General features: G+C 56.4%; 1 protein-coding gene across 6 annotated transcripts in view; it reads left to right on the top strand.

Moving 5' to 3' along the window:
* Positions 1 to 6,441: 6,441 nt before the first annotated feature.
* Positions 6,442 to 19,840, top strand: part of SHANK2 (SH3 and multiple ankyrin repeat domains 2) — a 517,908-nt gene continuing 504,509 nt past the window's right edge. For 3 of the 6 annotated variants that reach the window (XM_047775005.1, XM_047775011.1, XM_047775008.1), the window contains exon 1: positions 7,156 to 7,604. The gene's annotated coding sequence lies outside the window, so the exon portion shown is untranslated. Of the gene's footprint in view, positions 6,549 to 7,153; positions 7,605 to 12,103; positions 12,247 to 19,840 lie in introns of those variants that run through there. The other 3 variants (XM_047775007.1, XM_047775012.1, XM_047775006.1) reach the window with 3 other exon arrangements.

Here is a 19,840-nt window from a genome sequence, read left to right on the forward strand (position 1 = left end):
CTGTGTTCCTGCTGGAAGTAGCTCCACCATATTTCTTGCATAGTTACTACTTTCTAAAGGAATAAAATGCTTGCTGGGTTTGGAAACCATTTAAAATTTTTGTATTTTTATTTATTTATTTATTTTTACCTTTTTAGGGCTGCACCCATGGCACATGGAGGTTCCCAGGTTCCCGGAGCTATAGCTGCCTGCCGACGCCACAGCCACAGCCGTGCCAGATCCGAGCCACGTCTTCGACCTGCACCACAGCTCACAACAACGCTGGATCCCAACCTACTGATCGAGGCCAGGGATCGAACCTTCATCCTCGTGGATGGTAGTCAGATTCATTCCTGCTGAGCTACGATGGGAAGTCCACCATCAGTTTATTTTCTATGTCTGTGAGTCTATTTCTGTTTTGTAAACAAGTGCATTTGTATCACTTTTTAAATTCCTTATATAATATATGATAATTATCTTTTTCTGTCTCACTTACTTCACTTAATATGATAATCTCTCGATTCATCCATGGTGTTGCAAATAGCATTATTTCATTCCTTTTAATGACTGAGTAATATTCCATTGTATATATGTAACAGATCTTTTTCTTTTTTTTCTTCTTTTTTAGGGCCATCCCCATGGCACATGGAAGTTCCCAGACTAGGGGTCAAATTGGAACTGTAACTGCTGGCCTGTGCCACAGCCACAGCACCTTGGGATTTGATAGGCCACATCTGAGACCAATGCTTGCAGCAATGCTGAATCCTTAACCCACTGAGCAAGGCCAGGAATCGAGGCCTGCGTCCTCATGGACACTATGTTGGGTTCTTAACCCGATGAGCCACACCACAGGAACCCCTGTATCAGATCTCCTTTATCCATCCATGGATGGACATTCAGGTTGCTTCCATGCCTTGGTTGCTGTGACTAGAGCTGCTGGGAACATGGGGGTGCATGGATCTTTTTCGATTAGAGTTCCCTCTGGATAGATGCCCAGGAGTGGGATTGCTGGATCATAGGGTAGCTCCATTTTTAGTTTTTCGAGGAAACTTCATACAGTTCTCCACAGTGGCTGTGCCAATCGCCATTCCCACCGACAGGGCAGGAGGGTTCCCTTTGCTCCGCAGCCTCTCCAGCACTTGTTACGTGTAGACTTTTTAAGGATGGCCTTTCTGACCCGTGTGAGGGGATACCTCCTTGCAGCTTTGATTTGCGTTTCTCTCATATGAGCATTTTTAATGCCTTTAGATAAACGGCATGACAGACTTTAAGAAATCTCGCCCTGGGTTTGTTCAGGATTGCACTGAATTTAAGGATCTTTTGAGGGAGAGCCGCATCCTTAAAGGGTTGAGATCCTCTTTAAGGATGTTGCTGAGGGGTTCCGCCGTGGCGCAGTGGTTAACGAATCCGACTAGGAACCATGAGGCGGCGGGTTCGATCCCTGGCCTTGCTCAGTGGGTTAAGGATCTGGCGTTGCCGTGAGCTGTGGTGTAGGTCGCAGACGCGGCTCGGATCCTGTGTTGCTGTGGCTCTGGTGTAGGCCGGTGACTACAGCTCCGATTCGACCCCTAGCCTGGGAACCTCCATATGCCGCACGAGTGGCCCTAGAAAAGGCAAAAAAGCCAAAAAAAAAAAAAAATGTTGCTGAAACGCAGCCTCCGTTCACCAGTGAGGAATAGAAACGCGGAGACAGTTTTGGGTGAAGTAGGAAAAAAGAGCTCTATTGCTTTGCCAGGCAAAGGGGGCCACAGCAGACTGGTGCCCTCAAAACCGTGTCCTGCCATGGAGCAGGTAGTGAGGGGTCTTACAGGGTCCAAGGAGCAGGGCGTGACCGGCGTGCGGACAGCCTTCTGATTGGCTGGTGCTGAGGTCCTTGGGAGGCAGCATCCTCAACCTTCTGGTTCCCAAGTGCTGGGGGGCGGCCGCAGTTAACGTCTTCCACATGGTGGCATTTCCGTGTCGGCGAAACAGCTCCAAGGCCACCACTCGGAATATTACCTGTAGTCCTGGGGGAGGAACTGATTGTTCTTGACTTTGTCGAATGGCTCAGCTCTTATTAGCAGGTCTTATTTGCTTGTTTTCCTTTCTCTCTGCATTTTCTCATGTCTCTGATGAAGTTTGTTTCTGGACTAGCGTTTTCTACAGACAAAAGGCAGGTGGAGGACACGGCTGAGGGCCTATTCTGGAAAGGCCTTGAAGGGTCCTGCTGGGTGCCAAGAGCAATGCAGGCAGCAGTTCCCAAGAAAGAGCCATACTGGCCCTTTCCGGGTGGCTTCTGGGTGCCGGGAGGGTCACCTTTAACCCTTTTAGCAGCACCCTACGGGCTCGAGCGCCCTGTCACAGGCATGGAAGCTGAGGGGGCTCCCGGGGATGAGCGGGCAGCAGTCTGGTGCAGCCGCCCCTGTTCTCAGCTGTAACCCTATACCCTCTATCTCTGTCCTTTGCGTGGTTCTACTTGTTTTTTTCATTCTCTTAAGAGACTTTTTCAGGTTTTTTCCCCTCTCCGTCTCACCACGTTCTTTTTCTCTCTTGTTCTGTCGATTCCAGGACTGTCTCCGTTTTCCTCTCTGTTTCCAACTCTTTACTGTCCGTAAACGGAAAAGCTGTTGGTTTCGCCTCGCCCCGTCCTAAACGCTGTCATGAGCGTTCAGTGATTTCCTTAGATATTTCATCACCTCCCCCAAATGGTAATTTGCCTTCAAATATTTTATTTAATATCCTATTTAAGTTATATGTTAAAGTAATTTGATATATTTAATTTTTATGCATGCACATACTAAAGAATTCCTTTTTTTTTTTGTCTTTGTGTTTTTTTAGGGCCGCACCTGCAGCATATGGAGGTTCCCAGGCTAGGGGTTGAATCGGAGCTGTAGCCGCTGGCCTACACCACAGCCACAGCAACACGGGATCCAAGCCGCATCTGCAACCTCCACCACAGCTCACGGCCACGCCGGATCCTTCACCCCCTGAGCGAGGCCAGGGATCGAGCCTGCCACCTCCTGGTTCCTAGTCGGATTCGTTTCCACTGCACCACGACGGGAACTCCAGTAATTCCTTATTTAATCTCCTTATTCCATTGCACTGGCTGGCACTTCCAGAGAGATATGAAGTCCTGGACCTTAACAGGCTCCCGTGTCTTGTTTCTGAATCGAAGGAGAACGAGCTAGTGTTTCCTACTGAACACCACGCTGGCTATGGTTTGATACTTAAAAGGGAACAATATCAAGATATTCCCAAACAATTCCTTCTTTGTTTTGTTTTTTAAACAAAGAAGGTTCGTTTGCACAAACATGGCTCCTGACAGATGTGCAAAGAGTGAACCATTCGAGCATTACTGGAATACACCTCACTTCGCCATGGCGTGTGGTGTGTTCGAAGCCCTGCTGTCTTCTGTCTGTGGATAATTTAAAAGGTTTGGCTTGTGCGTCTGCCTGCCAAGCAAGCCCCGCGAGCCTCCGAGCTGGTTCCAATGGGACCGCCTGCTGTGCTTCGTTTCCCAGGAAGAGCCTGAAGTAGGCCCAGCGGTTGGGCAGCGGCTGACCCACTCCCTCCTTAGCTGGGCTTTCCCAGCCTCAGGCCGTGTCACCTCCGGGGTGGTCCTCGATGTCCCCCGTCTGGGCTCCGTCTTCACCGACAGCCCGTGGCCTCACCGATGACATCCACTCCCCTTGGGGTTTCCCCGCAAAGCTCTGCCGCCAACAAGGACTGGGATGCGTGAGGCTGGATTTGAGATGGGGCGCCTGGAAGCAGGAAGAAGGTCTGGGGAGGGGAGGACAAAAGAGACCAAATAAAGGGGTTTTGTGGAGGTCTCTGCCGGGAGCACCAAGCACCTCTCAGAGGCCCCAGAGCTTCCCCGGGTGGGACTGTTCACTCGCTGGGGAAGAGAGCATCTCCAGCTCCAGCTCCAGGAGGGCCGAGAGCTGCCCCTGGGCTGTGACCTCCTGCAGGCTTCAGGCTGCTCTGGCACCCGCAGGAGGCTGGGAGAGAACCAGAGCAGGAAGCACAATGTGCTGGCCCGGGGGCAGCCTCCGGGGAGAGCCTCAGCCCCTATGCCCAGCCTGACCTCCTGCCTGCTGCCCCTGGCCCTCCAGCCCAGCACGAGAAGCTGACCAGCCCCTGCCACCATCGCAGATTCCAGGAGGAACCACCCCCCTCGGTGCCCCCCTCCACGCCAGCGGCTCCCATTCTGTTCAGACGTCACTCTCAGGGGGCTTTTCGGAGCAAGTCCTTGGAAAATATCTTCACGGAACACTGATGGAGGGGAATAAAAGGCCTGGCTGAGATACCGAGGACAACACGGGAGGTGCAGAGGCGGGGAGCCCAGGGATCTGCAAGATCCGGCAATAGTTGCGGGATCAGGGCCTGTGGCTGAGGCCCAAGTGGCACGAAATTGCAAAGAAATGCGTGAGTGGTGAATAGTTGATATGTGGGGGGATGGGAGGGAGGCCTACCTCTTGCTGTCGAGGAAAAGGGCAGAGGGAGGAATCTGGCAGGGATGGTGGGGGCAGGACATGGGGCACCCTGGCTGGCTGGGGCGCCTACCTGTACCTGCCCTTACCTGCCCTGCCCCGTGTACACCTGCCTCTCCCTGGCCTCGCTCACGTACACCTGCCCTTATCCGCCTCTGACGTCATGTTCCTTGGGCCCAGAGCGCCTTGTCCCCCAGCTTCCCAGCTGTGAGCTGAAGGCCTGGGTTATGACGCGTCCCCCTCCGCCCCCCGGGCAGCCTAAAACCCCTCCTCTGATGAAATCCAGGCCTCCAAAGTCCCACACCCGGAGCTTCTCCTTAGGCAGGGCAGACCCCGCCTGCCGCTGAAGGCAATGAGCATCTGGCTTAATCGGAGCCACAAAATATTTACAATATTTTTCCCGGGACAGAGGAATTGGTTACATCTCTTCACGGTGCGCTGTCCCAGTTTCTCGTTCTGCGTAAGGCAGTGACTCTTTGCGGGAGGGCCTGGCGTGCCCTGTGCCCGGGAGGGGACACCCTTGCCTATGGTGCGTGATGGCGGGCATAGTAGCCAAGCTCATTCACGCATCAGCAGACGTGTCGAGGGGGCTCCAGGAAAAGGCGGCTTTACAGAAACAGAAGCAGCCGGTTCTGACCCCAAGAAGCAAAAAGGAGCATTTCTCTTGTCCTAAACTTTTGAAACAAGGTGCTCTGCGAGAGGACCTGCTCTGGGCCCACCAGGAAGACAGCCTCAAAAGGGCATCTGAGGCCCAAACCGCTGGCAGGCATGGCTGTCCCTGTGCACTTGCCCTCCTGCCCCCGCCCCCAGCCCCCGCACGTTCTCGGGAGGGAGAAAAGGCAGGGGTGCCGGGGTTTGGATCCCAAGCCTTTTCACGGGAGGTTTTCAAAGACTGGAAGGATGTTGCCTCATCTGTGCAAGGCTGAACCGGATACCGAAAGGGACACAGAGAAACTGGGACAGAAGCAGGACACTGTCCTTAAAACGCCAAAAGATGGGCCCCACACAGAGCGCTGTTGTTGAGCAACGGACAGATTGGAGGGACCGGAGGGGGTGGCTGAGAGGTGGCCAAGGGGTGTCCAGTGGGTGGACAGGCTGACAGAGGCCCAGGCCCCCGGGGGAGTATTTCTTGAACACTTTGGGCCTTTGGGCCCTCTGTGAGGCCAGCGGCGAGGCGTCCGTGGCTGAATCCTGGCCACCTGCTTCGCTGGCTATCTGCAAGCTGGTTCTGGAACATCTGGGCAGGAGCCTCTGGGGGGCTGGATCGGGTTGGAGCGGGGATGCCCTCCTGGGCCCTTCTCTTGAGTTGTGGTCGGAGGGCAAACTCAGGGGGACGGAAGCCCTCCCCACCCCTCGATCCCTGTAAGTCACTTCCTAGACAATTCCACACTGACAAACCCCCAAACCATGAGACCATTCTGCTCACCAGCCCCCTCCCCCTCGGCAGAACCCCCTGCTTCCATGTCAGAAGTATTGTGCCTGCAAGATCCCGCCCGGGCTTCATTCTTCTTGTTTGAAGGATTCTCATTATTTGACTGATTTGCCTCCTTTACGCACTCAACAAATATTTTATTAAATCTCATGCTTAAGGGAGCAGAGGAGAGAAAGGAGCTTGCATCTTACTGCTGCCCTAAAGGACTCACAGGACTGAGCCCCTGTGTGTCCTGAAATATTAGGCCCCAAACACAACTTTTTTTTTTTTTTTAATCTAAGTGCTTTTAAAGACTTCTTTGAAATGTGGGACAATTATGCAAGCAGGAAAAAAAAAAAGTATCTAGAGCAAATATTTAACTTTGCCTTTGGTATGTTGAAGTCACTGGCCCATGCAAATCTCTCAGGCATGTCCTATACCATTTGACTGAAATATATGTCTCTTCTTCATGGGGAGACGTGGGTTGGGGTTTTGTGCAGAGGAAGGCTCTCTTCCGCCAGCCCATCATTCTACTGGCCCCAGCCTGGACGCTACTGTTTGGCACCCTCATCCCCACCCCCTTCAGACCGCAGATCTTGGCGGCAGGAACACTCTCCCTTTGCGGAAGGTTGGAAAACCCAGGACTCAGGAAGCTCCCGAGCGTGCTCAGAGCTACGCCACTCCTGCAGGTGCTGAGACCAGCGCATTATCAGGGTCTCAAGGAAAGTTACTGGCTGATGGCTCCTGCCCCAGGGTGGGAGGGGTAAAGCCAGGGTCCCAGCTCGGGCTCCAGGGCCAGCGGGGCTCAGGATAACTCCCTCAGGTTTTTGGCAAACCCAGCCATCCAGGAGATCCTGGATCATATCCTGGATAATAATAGGATTCGCTAAAGGGGCGGGGGGCGCTGTGCTTTTTCCACTCTAGGATTCCTCTGAGCAGTGGGTTTTCACCCCCCCTAAATCTCTTCCCGGCTGGGAGGGCCGCTGGCCCGGGACAGGAATCGGCGCGGAGGCGCGCAGGTGCAAGGTGGCTCGGGAGGCAGATGGCGGCGCCTTGGCCAGGCACAAAGTTTTCATCTGCTCAGCAAACCTGGAGATGCCATGCGATCGGCCTCTGGGTTTCTGAACCCTGTTAACACAAAACACGCTGGGGCAGGGGCCGGCTGCGCCGAAGGACCCGGGCTTTACAAAATTGAGGGACTTTCTGGTCCGCTGGGTTTCACCGGCTGGGGGGGGGGGGGGGCGGGGAGCCACGCAGCCCGGGGCGGGGCGGGGCGAGGCGGCCTCGGTGCCCGCCGGGTCCCCCGGTTGCTACAACAGACCCTGCACGCGGCGAGCGAGCGCCCACCGCGGGCGGGGGAGCCGGCCGGGGCCAGGTGGGGAGGGGTCGACGGACGCCGGCGCGGCCGGATCCGGGCGGGGGGCGCGCGCGCGCGCCCTTTGGCGGAAAGAGGACCCCTCCCCCACCCTCGCCGGTCCAGCCGCCCGCGCCGGGCCGAGGGGAGGGACCGCCGCGCCACCCCTGCCGGGAGCCCCCGGCCCGGCGGCAGCGCGGGGCGGGGCCTCGGCGTCCCCACCCCCCAACCCGGACACCTGAGCGGCCGCGGCGGCCGCGGCTCCCGCGCTCGGGCCAGGCTGGGCGCGGCGCCGCTCGGGTCCCCGCGGCCGAGTCCGGTGCGCGCAGACGCCGGCCCTCCCCCGGGGGCTCCGACCCGTCCGGACTCGCCAAGCTGCCGCCTGGGCCAGGTGAGGCGGCGGCGGCAGTGGGGGGCGCGGGGCGCTGCGGGTGCGGGGCGGGGGTGGCGAGGGCACGCGCTGCTGCCCAGAAGCACCGTAGGTGGCCCCCGGGCGCCCGACAGTGCTCACTGGCTGCATTTTGCGTGCATTTGAATTCCAGGAGCACCAACTACCGGGTAAGCGCAGTCCTGGACACAGAGAGGCTGAGGATGGGGCCTGGGGAAAGGGTTCCTGGCGTCCTGGTGGGGGTCGCGTCTGTGTAGAGGCCCCCGCCCCCAGCTCCCGGTCTTCCTTCTGGAATAGGGGTCCGTTTAAAATGCTTTGGAGGCAGCCTGGGGGCAGAGCGCTGGAACCTCCCCTTTGTCCCCTGCGCACTCGAACCCCCTCACCTCTAGCTGCCTCCCCTTGGGGCAACGAAGATGGACCTACCTCTCCCGTCTGCCCGGGGTCTCCTTGCCCTAGGTCGCCGCCCGCTGGCCCGGGGACGTGGGCTCACAGGTCCGGCGGTGGCACTCACACGGGGCCGCCAGGGGGCGCGCGGGGGGCGGGGACCGGCGCAGCGGCCTCAAGGTCCCCGGAGACCCTGCGTCGGCTACCGGCGTCCAGAGCCCCTGTTCAGGTGCGCGCGGCTGGAGCAGCGGGCTCCGCGAGGCCGGGGCCGGCGCACCTGGCGCAGGCCCGGGGGTTGCCGGTTGGACTCCCCCGGGTCCCGGGGTCGAGCGGAACCCCCGCCAGGTGCCCGGCCTCTGCCCGCTGCGCGCCCCAGCCGGGGCGGGGGGTGCCGGCTGGTGCTGGTGAACCGCCCCCCTCGCCGGGCCGCTGCTTCGCCTGAATTATGCAGGAGGCTGGCACCGGCGCGCTCGAGTTGCTCAAGTTTCCCTGGCAACTTTCGCCCGGGCATCGCTCCTCCCGCCTGCCGGGCGGGTCCGCCCGCGCAGCCCGCGGCCCAGGCGCCTCCGTAGGATGTCCGGGGTGCGGGGTGCGCCTGGAGACACCGACCGCTCACTCGCCGACGGAGCTGAGACCGCTGGAACATGCAAGCAGGTGCGACCCCCGCCGAGGGCCTCGCCGCCAGGGTTCAGAGGGTGCAGGGGTCGGGGTGGACCTCTCCGCTGGGGCTCGGGGGCTCGGCGGATCTCGCCGTCGGTGATCAGAGGGTGTGGGCCCAGGGTGGCCCTTGCTATCAGGGTTCGAAGGATGCGGGCCAGCGGCTGCCGCCTCCGGGTGGGTCTGTGCGCCCACTCTCTGCGCGGGATGTGTGTGTGGGGGGTGTGGGTGCGCAGGCCAGGTCGGCTTACGTGGGTCGCCACAGGGGGGCGAGACTGCTGCTGGTGACAGTGGGATTTCGCGGTGGAACTTTTAAAAGGACCCTAGGCGGCTGGATCTGAGAAGGCGCTTGGGCCCCTCAAGTAGGGGAGCGGGTCGCAGTCCCCGGTACCCTGGTGGCCGGGAGCTGTGGGCACGGTCCTGGGATTCCTCAGAGGCCTTCCGAAAATAAAGTGGTTTCCGCGTGGAAGCTGGAGGTTGTAAATTAGATAGTTTCGTGACCTCTTTTTGTTGGAAACTCAGGTTTGTACGTTAATGAGGTCAATCTGCTAATTAAATTAAGCTCCAAGAAGTAGAGAGGTAATTTGGGAAGTCCTCCGTGGACAGTTGGCGGCTTGATCCCTACCTGGGACTTGAGGCCACTCCCGGTGCCCCCCCACCCACCCCCCGGCTTTGCTGACCCCCCTCCAGAGAGCGTCCGTGGGCCCTGGGTTCACCTTGTCTCCAGGTGCCCTGCTGCCTGTCGCAGTAAATAATAATAAGTGACCACCTGTTCCCCACCTGGCGTCTGAGGGTTTGGGATGATCAGAGGCGCCCTGGAGGTGGCTCTTTTGGAGACCCGGGTTTTTAGAGCACTGGCCAGGCACATCTAGGCTGGGTTTGATGAAGGGGTGGAACCTCTGTTTGCCTGGAGCTTTGTCCCCACTGGGGGTTCAGCGATGGTTGAGGGGGGAAGGTTGCTGTGGCAGCCCTACAGGGGATTAATAAATGGTGAGGTGGACTTTTGCCCAGGAAGTCACAGTATCCTTAGGGCGACAAGTGGGAGACCCTTGTCTTAGTAGGAATTAGGCTGCTTCCAGAGTGGCTGGATGTAGAACTCCGGGGCGCCGTGTTCTAAAGGAAGCAGGTTCCATTTTGATGCTGAGGAATTTCTGCTTTTCCCAGAAGAAAGAATGGGGTGGGGCGCTGGCGCTTCTTTGGGCCCCTAATAGAGGCTGTGATTCTTCGAGCATCCAAAGGAGCCCTTTCGGAAGAACGTGGCTTTGCCTATAAAGGTGGTTCCCAGTAGGCCGTGTGGACAGCCCTTGGCTGCTTTGAACAAATTAGATCCCTTTGGGGGGCGGGGGTGGGGAGGGAGTCTTTCTGCCTCCTGGCTCGGGGTACCATTCGCTTTGGAAAGCCCCATTCACAGTCAGGTGAATTTCCCAGAGGTTTTCATTCATTCATTCATTCTTGTGTTTCTGTGTTGGAGTGCTTGGGGTTGTGGGCTAGGCCCTTGGCATCTAGGGGCCACCCTGGGCAGGTGCTTTGGTTCAAGCCTCTGGGACTGATTGGGTGAAGGGCTGGGAGCCAGGCCAGGTGGCCCTTGTGACCTGGCTGCGGCACCTGACCCGCCCACCCACATGAGGCGCCTGCCACCCGGCCAGAGGTCATCTAGGTTCTGTTGGGTTTTCACGGCGTATTGTTAAAATAAGCCCGATGCATAATCATCTGAGGGCCCGGAGCTGCCACAGGGGCTGCCCCGGAAGGTTCCAGGCTCGAGGGGAGAGGAGAAGGGACGGGACGGTTGGTGCGCAGTGGGACGGGCCATTGGGTGCAGGAGGGCACAGAGAAGGTCCTCGACCCAGCCTGGGCAAGGAGGGGGTGGGGCCTGTCCCATTGTGCCTCGGCTGCGTTGTCCTGGGACCTGGAGGGACGGCTCTGGCTTTCCAAGTCTCTGAAAACGCCACACCGAGGTGCAACTGATGCTGCTGCAAGATCAGGAGGCTGAAGCGCAGAGGAGGGAAGCCGCTGGCCCGACACCCCGCAGCCAGGGAGCAGGGACCTGGGACCCGGGACGGCTCCCGGGCTGCGGGAGAGCCCCGCCCCACCCCGCCCCACGCACCGCCCAGCAGGAACGTCATCTGCTTAGGAGATGAGTTTTCTTCTTACTGTGGGGTGACAACGAGTCAGCAAGCGAAAAAGCGAGGTTCTGATGCTCCTTGATAGGATAGGCCTTTTTTTTTTTTCTTTGAAAGCAGAGTCAAGAAATGCTTTGAAGAGGCTCACGTGTCCTTGGCTCCGGTGGCTGTGCTGAGATGGGCCTTTGGGGACCAAGGATGCGTCTAGCCCCAGCCTTCTCACCACTCAAGGGCTTTCTGTCTTGGGGCGGGGGATGGTCAGTCCACCCCCAGTACTGGGACAGATCCAGGCCTCTCAGGGCTGGGTGGGTGAGTAGGGTCAGGCTTGATGGCTGTGCCCGGGGATGGGCCAGTGGACGCTCCTGCCACTTCCTGGGAGGTTAGGGGTGGAAGCTTCAGGGCTGCCAGGAGTTGGTGGGCAGCCCCAGTGGAGAGCGGCAGCCTGGCCCCTCCCACCTCCCTGTGATTGGCTGCCAGTGCAGGGAGGGGCGGGACAGAGTTTGGAAATTGTCCTGGTCAGAGATCCCCTCCTGGTTCAGCAGCCAAGGAACCTGAATGGTATCCATGAGGATGCAGGTTCGATCCCCGGCCTTGCTGGGGATTAAGGATCTGGCGTTGCTGTGAGCCGTGGTGTGAGTCGCAGATGCAGCTTGGATCTGTTGGGGACATGGCTCAGATCGTCAGTGTCAGAAAATGAGACGCATGAGCCCAGGGAGATCTCAACAAGGCTCTTTACTTCTGCAGCAGGGCGCAGGTGCTCGAAAAGCGCTCGCAGGAGTTCCCATCGTGGCGCAGTGGTTAACGAATCCGACCAGGGACCATGGGGTTGCGGGTTCGGTTCCTGCCCTTGCTCAGTGGGTTAACGATCCGGCGTTGCCGTGAGCTGTGGTGTAGGTCGCAGAAGCGGCTCGGATCCCGCGTTGCTGGGGCTCTGGCGTAGGCTGGAGGCTGCGGCTTCGATTGGACCCCTATGAGAATCTCCATATGCCGCGGGAGCGGCTCTAGAAAAGGCAAAAAGACAAAAAAACAAAAAACAAAAAAAAAGTGTGCACGAAGAGGAAAAGACCCTCCCTCTTGATCCCTAACGCAGGGGATGGACCTGTCCCCTCCCCATGGGTCGGGTCAGGGCGCACATTCTTCTTGGGTGGCTCATTTGAAACGCATTGTTACTGGGAGAAGAGGGAAAGGGGTGGCAGGAGGGCGTTTCAGCCGAAACCGGAGCAAAATGGAGTCACCAAGATTTCCTTTGACAGAAAAGACAAGATGTTACTGTCCCCAGATCTGCTGTGGCTGTGGCCAAAGCTGGCAGCTGTAGCTCCAATTCGACCCCTGGCCTGGGAACTTCCATATGCGTGGGTGCGGCCCTCAAAAGACAAAAAGAAAGAAAGGAAATTGTCCTGGTGACCTTGCCAGTGTCTTCTCGACCCTCAGGATGGAATGAGGCCACAAGCTGCCAGCTGCAGATCTCACATAATTCCTTATGGGTAAGTGGTTTCTGGCCTGCTCCCTAGAAATTCTGTTAGAGGCCCAAGAAGCAGGCCTGGAGCTTCCCAGAGGGTCTCCCTGTCAGGGTTCCGGGAACACACTCTGAGGGGAGTGGTTGGCTAGAGTCCTGAGCTGCTGCTTCAAAGGGCTGAATTGGGAGCTCCCTGGTGGCTCCTTGGGTTAAGGACCTGGCATTGTCACTGCTGTGGCGAGGGTTGCTGCTGTGGTGTGGGTTTGATCCCTGGCTCTGGAACTTCCATGTGCCATGGGGCACAGCCAAACAAATGAAAATAAAAGGCCTGATTTAGAAGCCTTGCCTGGAGGCACCACCCTTGGGTGAATAATCATTGAGGCCCTGTCTTGTGGGGCACGTTTCTTCCTGATTTTTTTTTTTTTGCTTCTCAAGTCCCTAAACTTTTGTTGTTGGGTTTTTTTTGTTTTTTTATTTTTTGTCTTTTGAGGGCCACACCTGCGGCATATGGACGTTCCTGGGCTAGGGGTTGAATCAGAGCTGCAGCTGCCGGCCTACACCACAGCCACCACCACGCCAGATCCTTAACCCACTGAGCGAGGCCGGGGATCGAACGCGCATCCTCACGGATACTCATCAGTTCATTACTGTTACTGTAAACATTTCTTTTAAAAACTGGTCTGTTTTCTCACACGTTTTGTGCAACATTTTCCAGCGAAAAGTGCAAATACCCAGCCGAGCACAGACCTGCACCCCGAACTGCCTTATTCCCATCCGGCTCCTCCCTCCGTTAACCATTTTCCTGGACTTCCTGTGCATTTTCAAGCCAGTCTCTCAAAGGGTGCTTCATAGGCTTAAAATATTTGCCAAGAATGTAGAGCCAAATACTGACGTTTGAAAAGTAACCATTCCCTAACTTTACCCACAGCCGCGGTGGCCCCGACGGTGACTTGTCCCCGCCTTTCCTTGGCAGGTGTCCGGAGGGCCTTTAGGGGCTGTTTCATGGTTTCCTTCTTGGGCCTGAACTTCCCCAAGGGGTTTTATCCTGATGTGACAGGTTTTTATGCTTGTGGGTCTTTTATGAATCGATCCAGCATCTTTCTCTGCAAGGAAAATGTGCATAAATGGACTCTAAGAATGTCCTGTGACCTTAAGTTGCTAAGTGTGAAAAAAGAAATCACATCTGGACTGAGAAAGCTCTGTGATCAGACACTACGAATACATGAAGGGTTTTTAGAAGTGGAAAAAGGAAAATGTTGCTGGAAATGCGTCTCCCGGCGCTTGGGGTGGGGGTGGGTGTTTTTGGTGTTTGGGTTAGAGCCTTAGTTGAAGTTCTCCCTTGGGTGGCCAGAGTCCCTTCCCCAGGGTGAGAGGAGGCTGGAAGGCCTTTAGTAGGTAAAAGATGGGAGGCGCTGCTGGGAAATGGGGGACCCCAGGCCTTTCAGAAAAGACTGACCCCCTTGAGTTTGTGCCCCTTAGAAAGTGAACATGCACCCCGGTTTGAAGCCCCCTGCAGGGAAGAGAGAGAAGGGGGGGATATTCAGCCCCACCCCCAAGATTCCGGCAGGTGTTCCCTCCTGGGGACAGTGGTGACGCTTAGGTGACAGTGGTGACACTGGATGCCGCCTGTATGCCCTGCATTTCCAGGCCCTGTGGATGGGGGGCCTGCCCCAGAGTGTCCTCACTTGGGGGTCCTCCCAGGGCTGTGCAGAGAAATGAGAACCAGGTCAACCAGGACCCTTTCCCGGAGGCTCTGATGGACCCAAGGAGCAGCTTCAGCCTGAGGAAGGCCGGGATGGACCAGGGGGACCATGGCCTGCCACCTTGGGTCCCAGGAGGTCTGGGGCCCAGGGGGAGGGTCACCCATCCTGAGCAGAGCTGAAGGCAGCCTGGAGGAGGGAAAAGCAAATTCAGCCTGGGGAGTTCCCTCTGTGGCTCAGCGGTCATGAGCTTGACTAATATCCATGAGGATTCGGGTTCGATCCCTGGCCTCGAAAGTGGGTTACGGATCCGGCATTGCCATGAGCTGTGGTGTAGGTCACAGACCTGGCTCGGATCTGGCGTTGCTGTGGCTGTGGGTAGGCCGGTGGCTGAAGCTCCAATTCGACCCCTAGCCTGGGAACCTCCATATGCTGTGGGTGCGGCCCTAACAAGACAAAAAAAAAAGAAAAAGAAAAAAAAGAATTCAGCCTGGGACCCCCACCTTGGGGAGGAGGAGGGCTGTGTGAGGAGCAGAGGGGGCACCTCTGCCCACCAGCTTGCCCCTTAAAAGCACGGGGCTCAGCACCTCCTGTCTGGGACTTTCTCTGCCCCTCCCCGATCTCTCTCCTTCCCCGTTTCAGTGGCCTGTTCTGTGTCCCACCATCCTGGCAAGGGTAGGCATTTGCTGGAGCTGGGTATGCGGCCTTGTCACCAGAAAGGCAGGTCCCCAGGAAAGACTTGCTTCTCTGTCTCCCAGGGTTCTGGAGGGGCTCCTGTTCAGGGCCCTGTCCTGTGGCTGGAGGGCAGCAGTGGTTCCAGACGTCCCCTGTGTGTTCAGTGCCGAGAAGTCGCCAAACCAGCCAGACCACTGGCCTCCCCCTGGGCCAGCCCGGTGTCTGCACTCAGACCTGGCAGCTCCCTGCCACGGGGCCCTGGGATGTCGGCTCCTGGCAGGTGGCATGTGAACTTACATCCGCTGAGACCACTGTGGGATGCTTGCGAAGCTGGCGCCCCCCCCCCCCCGGGGTGGGGGGAGGGAGGGACAAATGAATGGATTATTTTGTTGGGTTATTTTGTTGACCGTGGAGCCCCGATGAAGCTGGGGACGGAGTTCCTGAAGCCGGTTGCCGCGGGCTGGAGTGTGCGGTTAACTTGTCCGCAGACACTCCCGAGAGTCCGAGGCTGCCCTGCTCTCCTGTCACCAGAAGCTAAATGGGCGGCGGGGGGCAGTGACCGCTGTGTCGCCAGCAGTTCCTTTGGCGACACTGTAAGGCAGGGAGGCTGTTTGCTGACACCAGGGAGGGTGTCCACATGCAGAGGGACCTGGGGACAGAGATGGGATGGCGGCCAGGGCAGCCACCGGGGAAGGGGTTTACCTCCGGGGAGAACGGTCCACGCTTCTCCTTTCTCATCTGGGCGCTTCTACTTCATTGCCCACTTGCCCTTGGCTGGAATCCTCTGGACAGCATTTGCTTGCTTGTTTGTTGTTTTAATAGCTGCATCCATGGCGCGTGGAAGTTCCCAGGGCAGGGATTGAGTCCAAGCCCCAGCTGTGACCTGTGCCACAGCTGCAGCCACACCCGATCCTTTAACCTCGTGCTCTGGGCTGGGGATCGAACCCTTGCCTCCCCAGCGACCTGAGCTGCTGCGGTCGCATTCCTAACCCACTGCGCCACAGCAGGAAGTGCATGTCCCGTGCCGAATAGAAATGGTGGGCAAGGGCACCATGCCTGGTTCCCGATCAGGAGGGACGCGTCCAGCCTTTCGCCGTTGGGTGGGTGTCGGCTGTGGGTTTCTTAGGGATGCCGTTTATTAGGTTGAGGATGTTCACGCCGCATCTTCGTTGACTGTTTGTGTTTGTTTTCTGTTTTGGTTTGGTTTGGGTTCTCTTGGACACGCCTACCGCATGTGGAAGTTCCCAGGCCAGGGATCGAACCCATGCCACGGTGGCAACCTCAGCCCCAGCAGTGACAAGTCAGGCCCTTAACCTGAGGAGCCACCAGGGAACTCGTGGGTTTTCATCATGTAGGGCCACCGGATTTTGTCAGATGGTTTTTCAGCTTCCATGGAGATGATCGGCTGCTTTTCTTCTTTTGTTCTGTTAACATGATGTCTTACATTAATTGATTTTTCCGTGTTAACCCAATTTTGCACTCTTGGAGTAAATCCCACTTAGTCACGGTTTATAATCCTTTTTGTATGCTGCTGGGTTCGGTTTTCTGGTATTCTGCCGAGCTTTTTGTGTGCATGTGCATACGAGCTGTGGGTCTGTAGTTTTCTTGGGATGTGGCACCACGGTAATCCTGGCCTTGGGAAGTTGTTGGGAGGTATTCTTTTCCATTTTTCGGAAACGTTTGTGAGGAATGAATATCAGTTCTTCTTTTAAACTGAACTGTAGCGGGGGTACAATGCTGTGTACGTTTCAGGGGTACAAAATGATTTCGTTCGATATGTGGGTTCTTTTTCACATCCTCTTCCAGTCGGGTGCAGCACAGGCCATATCCAGAGCTCCCTGGGCTCTGCGGTGGGACTGCGTTGTTCCCCCATCCTGGGTACAATCGTTGGCACCTACCGCCCACAAACTCCCACTTCATCCTCCCCCTCCCCCGCCAACCACAAGTCTGTTCTCTCTGCGGGAGTCCGTTTCTGTTTCACAGATAAGTTTATTTGTGTCATATTTTAGATGCCGCTGAGATGTAAGTGATACCGTATGATGCGCGTCTTTCTCTTTCTGACCTACTTCACTCAGCATGAGAAGCTCTAGGCCCATCCGTGTTGCTGCAAACGGCATGATCTCATTCTTTTCCGTGGCTCATATTCCGCTGTGTCCATGGGCCACGTCTTTATCAGCCAGTCCTCTGTCGATGGACATTTAAGTTGTTTCCATGTCTCGGCTGTTGTGAATGGCGCTGCTCTGGACATTGGGGTGCATGGATCTTTTTGAGATGTTAATTCTTCTTTAAGTGTTTGGTAGAATTCACCCGTGAGGCCATCTGGGCCCGAGCTTCTCTTTGTATGAAGTTGTGGCTTTGTTAACCCACTGCCGTCCTTGCCCTGGGTGGGTCAGATCTTCTGATGCTGCTCGCGTCGGGGTGGTTGGTTTGCATCTCCCCGAAATCTGTCCATTTCCCCAACCGTCTAAGTCCCTGCCGCGCAGTTGTTCCCAGCATTCCTTTGTATTCCCGTGGGGCTGGTAGAAGCCCCCTCTCTTCCTTTCTGAGTCTGATGATTCGATAGTTTCCCCCCTGTCCCCCCAATCCTTCTAGTTAAAAGTTTTCAACTTTATTGACCTGTGCAAAGAACCAACTTTGGGTCTCTGGTTTTTCTCCAGTTTTCGCTGTTCCTGTTCGTGCATCTTCCCCCCCCTTTCATGAGGTCCTTCCTCCTGCCGCCTTGGTTTTGGAGACGCCGTCAGAGCGGTAATGACGAGGCACCTGCGTGGTCCAGGCGGCAAGGCGGGCTGGGCAGGGGGCTGGGCGTGAGGGTGGGCGTGGTTTTAAAGAGGTGGAACCCCCTCCCCCGAAGGTGGCCCTTGAGCAAAGACTCGAAGGAGGGGAGGGAAGCAGTAAATGACAAGTGATGGGACACCAGGTGTGCCCTTGGCCTTTTGCTAGTCGTGCTCAGGGGTGGGTACCATGCGTTTCAGGGTCTTCCCCGTTTTAAGTGCCCTGCTCAGTGGGCTTCAGCGCCTTCCCCTTGTCGGGCAGCCGTCACCCCCATCCGCCTCTAGAACGTTTTCATCTCCCTAAACCGATGCCCTGTCCGCATTCAGCACTCACAGCCCCGCCCCGCTCCCTGGCCCTGGACCCCACCACCTGCCTCCTGATTCTATGACTCTGACTCCTCCAGGGACCTCATGTGAGTGGGGTCCTAGGGATTTGTGCTCTTGTGTCTGGGTCATTTCCCTGAGCACACGTCCTCGGGGTTCATGCACGTTGTAGCCTGTGTCAGAATTTCCTTCTTGGAGTTCCCGTTGTGCCTCAGTGGGTTAAGAACCTGACATAGGGTCTGAGAGGCCTCAGTCCGCGAGTTAAGGATCCGGCATTGCCGTGAGCTGCAGTGTGGGTCGCAGATGCAGCTCAGATTCGGCATTGCTGTGTCTGTGGTGTAGGCCAGCAGCTGCAGCTCTGGTTCACCTCCTAGCCGGGGAACTTTTTTTTTTTCTTTTTTTAAGGCAGGTGTGGCCTTAAAAAAAAGGCAGAGACAGAATTTCCTTCTTTTTAAGGCTGAATGATCTTCCAGCGCCCATGGAGGCCCCACATTTTGTGGCTCTGTCACTTCCCCCTTTTGGCTGTTGTGACGCCATGAATATGGGTGTTGAGTCACCTTCTGTCAGAAAGCAGTTTTGGGGGCGTGTTTGAAGTAGGGTTGAGTAAAATGGATTTATAGACTTACTGATTGATGGGTGTTAATTAAACGTTAATGTACAGTTGATTTATAATGTGCCGTTTTTTGCTGTTCTGCAAAATGGCTCATATATATATATATATAATACACATATATTCATTCTTTTGTGTATTCTTTTCTATCGTGGTCTGTCCCAGGAGACTGGATATAGTTCCCTGTGCTGTACAGTAGGACCTCGCTGTCTAGCCATTGTAAATGTGGTAGTTGGCATCTGTTAACCCCAAGCTCCCCGTCCATCCCTCCCCCAGCCCCCTTCCGCTGGCAACCCCAAGCCTGTTCTCTGTGTCTGTGAGTCTGCTTCTGTTCTGTAGGTAGGTTCATTTGTGCCCTCTTTGAGGTTCCACAAAGAAGTAGCACCATACAGTACGTGTCTTTCTCTGTCTGCCTTGTTTCACTTAGTATGAGAATCTCTAAGTCCACCCATGTTGCTGCAGACAGGCATGAGTTTGTTCTTTTTTATGGCTGAGTAGTATTCCCGAAAGCACGTTTTAAGGCAGTGACCAGCCCAAGGCCCATCTGGTCTTGGGATCAAAGCTGAGATTCTCCTGCCCCCGCCTGCCCCCCGCCCCCCAGGCTGCTTTCCTACGGAAAGAGGCCCCCCTGGTTTCTCGTATCTCTGCATAAAGGTGACCCCGTGTGTTGGAGACGCGACTCCTTCATGTCCAGTGACCCCGTCTCCAAGGAGGACAGGCGCTTCTGCCTGGGACCCAGGATCTCCCCTTTGTGGGTTTGGTCCAGGTACAGGGTGGGACCCAGGAAGGTTCTCGGCCAGAGAGAGTCATGGGGGAGGGGTGGCCGCCGGCAAGACGTGGCTCGTGAACGCACCAGCGTGGTGGTGCCTCGGGATTCCTGCTTCAAGTCCTCCCTGACTTTGTTTTCAGTCTGCTGTTCTCTCCTCTCATCATTTTTCAAATGAAGTAACTCATTAATTTATTTCTTTTCTTTTTTCTTTTTTTTTGTCTTCGCCCCCTGCATGTAGAAGTTCCTGGGCCAGGGGTTGAACTCGAACCACAGCAATGACCTGAGTCAGAGCAGTGACAACGCCAGATCCTTTAACTGCTAGGCCACCAGGGAACTCCCCCTTCTAATAATGCTAATGTTTTGCTTTTCGTTCATTTTTTATTATCACCCATCAGGGCCCAGCCCTTGTGTCTAGTGCTTGGCGGGGATCTGATCTGTCTCTTTGGGCACAGGGGGACCTGCCCCGCCGCTGCTGGCTTTGCCCCTCCCTCTCTGTCATGGCTCCAGTTCCCAAGCTCACTTGGGGATTGATTTTCCATCGATCTGGCTCTAAGTCCACGATGTATGTTTACAGTTCCTCTAAAAGAAGCTTTGATACTTGGCGGTATGATCGCCTTTGGACCACAAACAGCCACGTGGCAAATTATTCCATTTTGTGGTTAAGAAAAAGGAGCCCAGCCTGGCGGGGGGCGAGGAGGGGTGTGTGTCCATCCGCTCAGGGCTCCCAGCCAGCACGTGGCAGAGTGGAGCGGGCTCAGCCCTGCCGGACCCCG

The sequence above is a fragment of the Phacochoerus africanus genome, chromosome 4 (assembly GCF_016906955.1).
Source record: "Phacochoerus africanus isolate WHEZ1 chromosome 4, ROS_Pafr_v1, whole genome shotgun sequence".
In the NCBI taxonomy this organism is placed as follows: domain Eukaryota; kingdom Metazoa; phylum Chordata; class Mammalia; order Artiodactyla; family Suidae; genus Phacochoerus; species Phacochoerus africanus.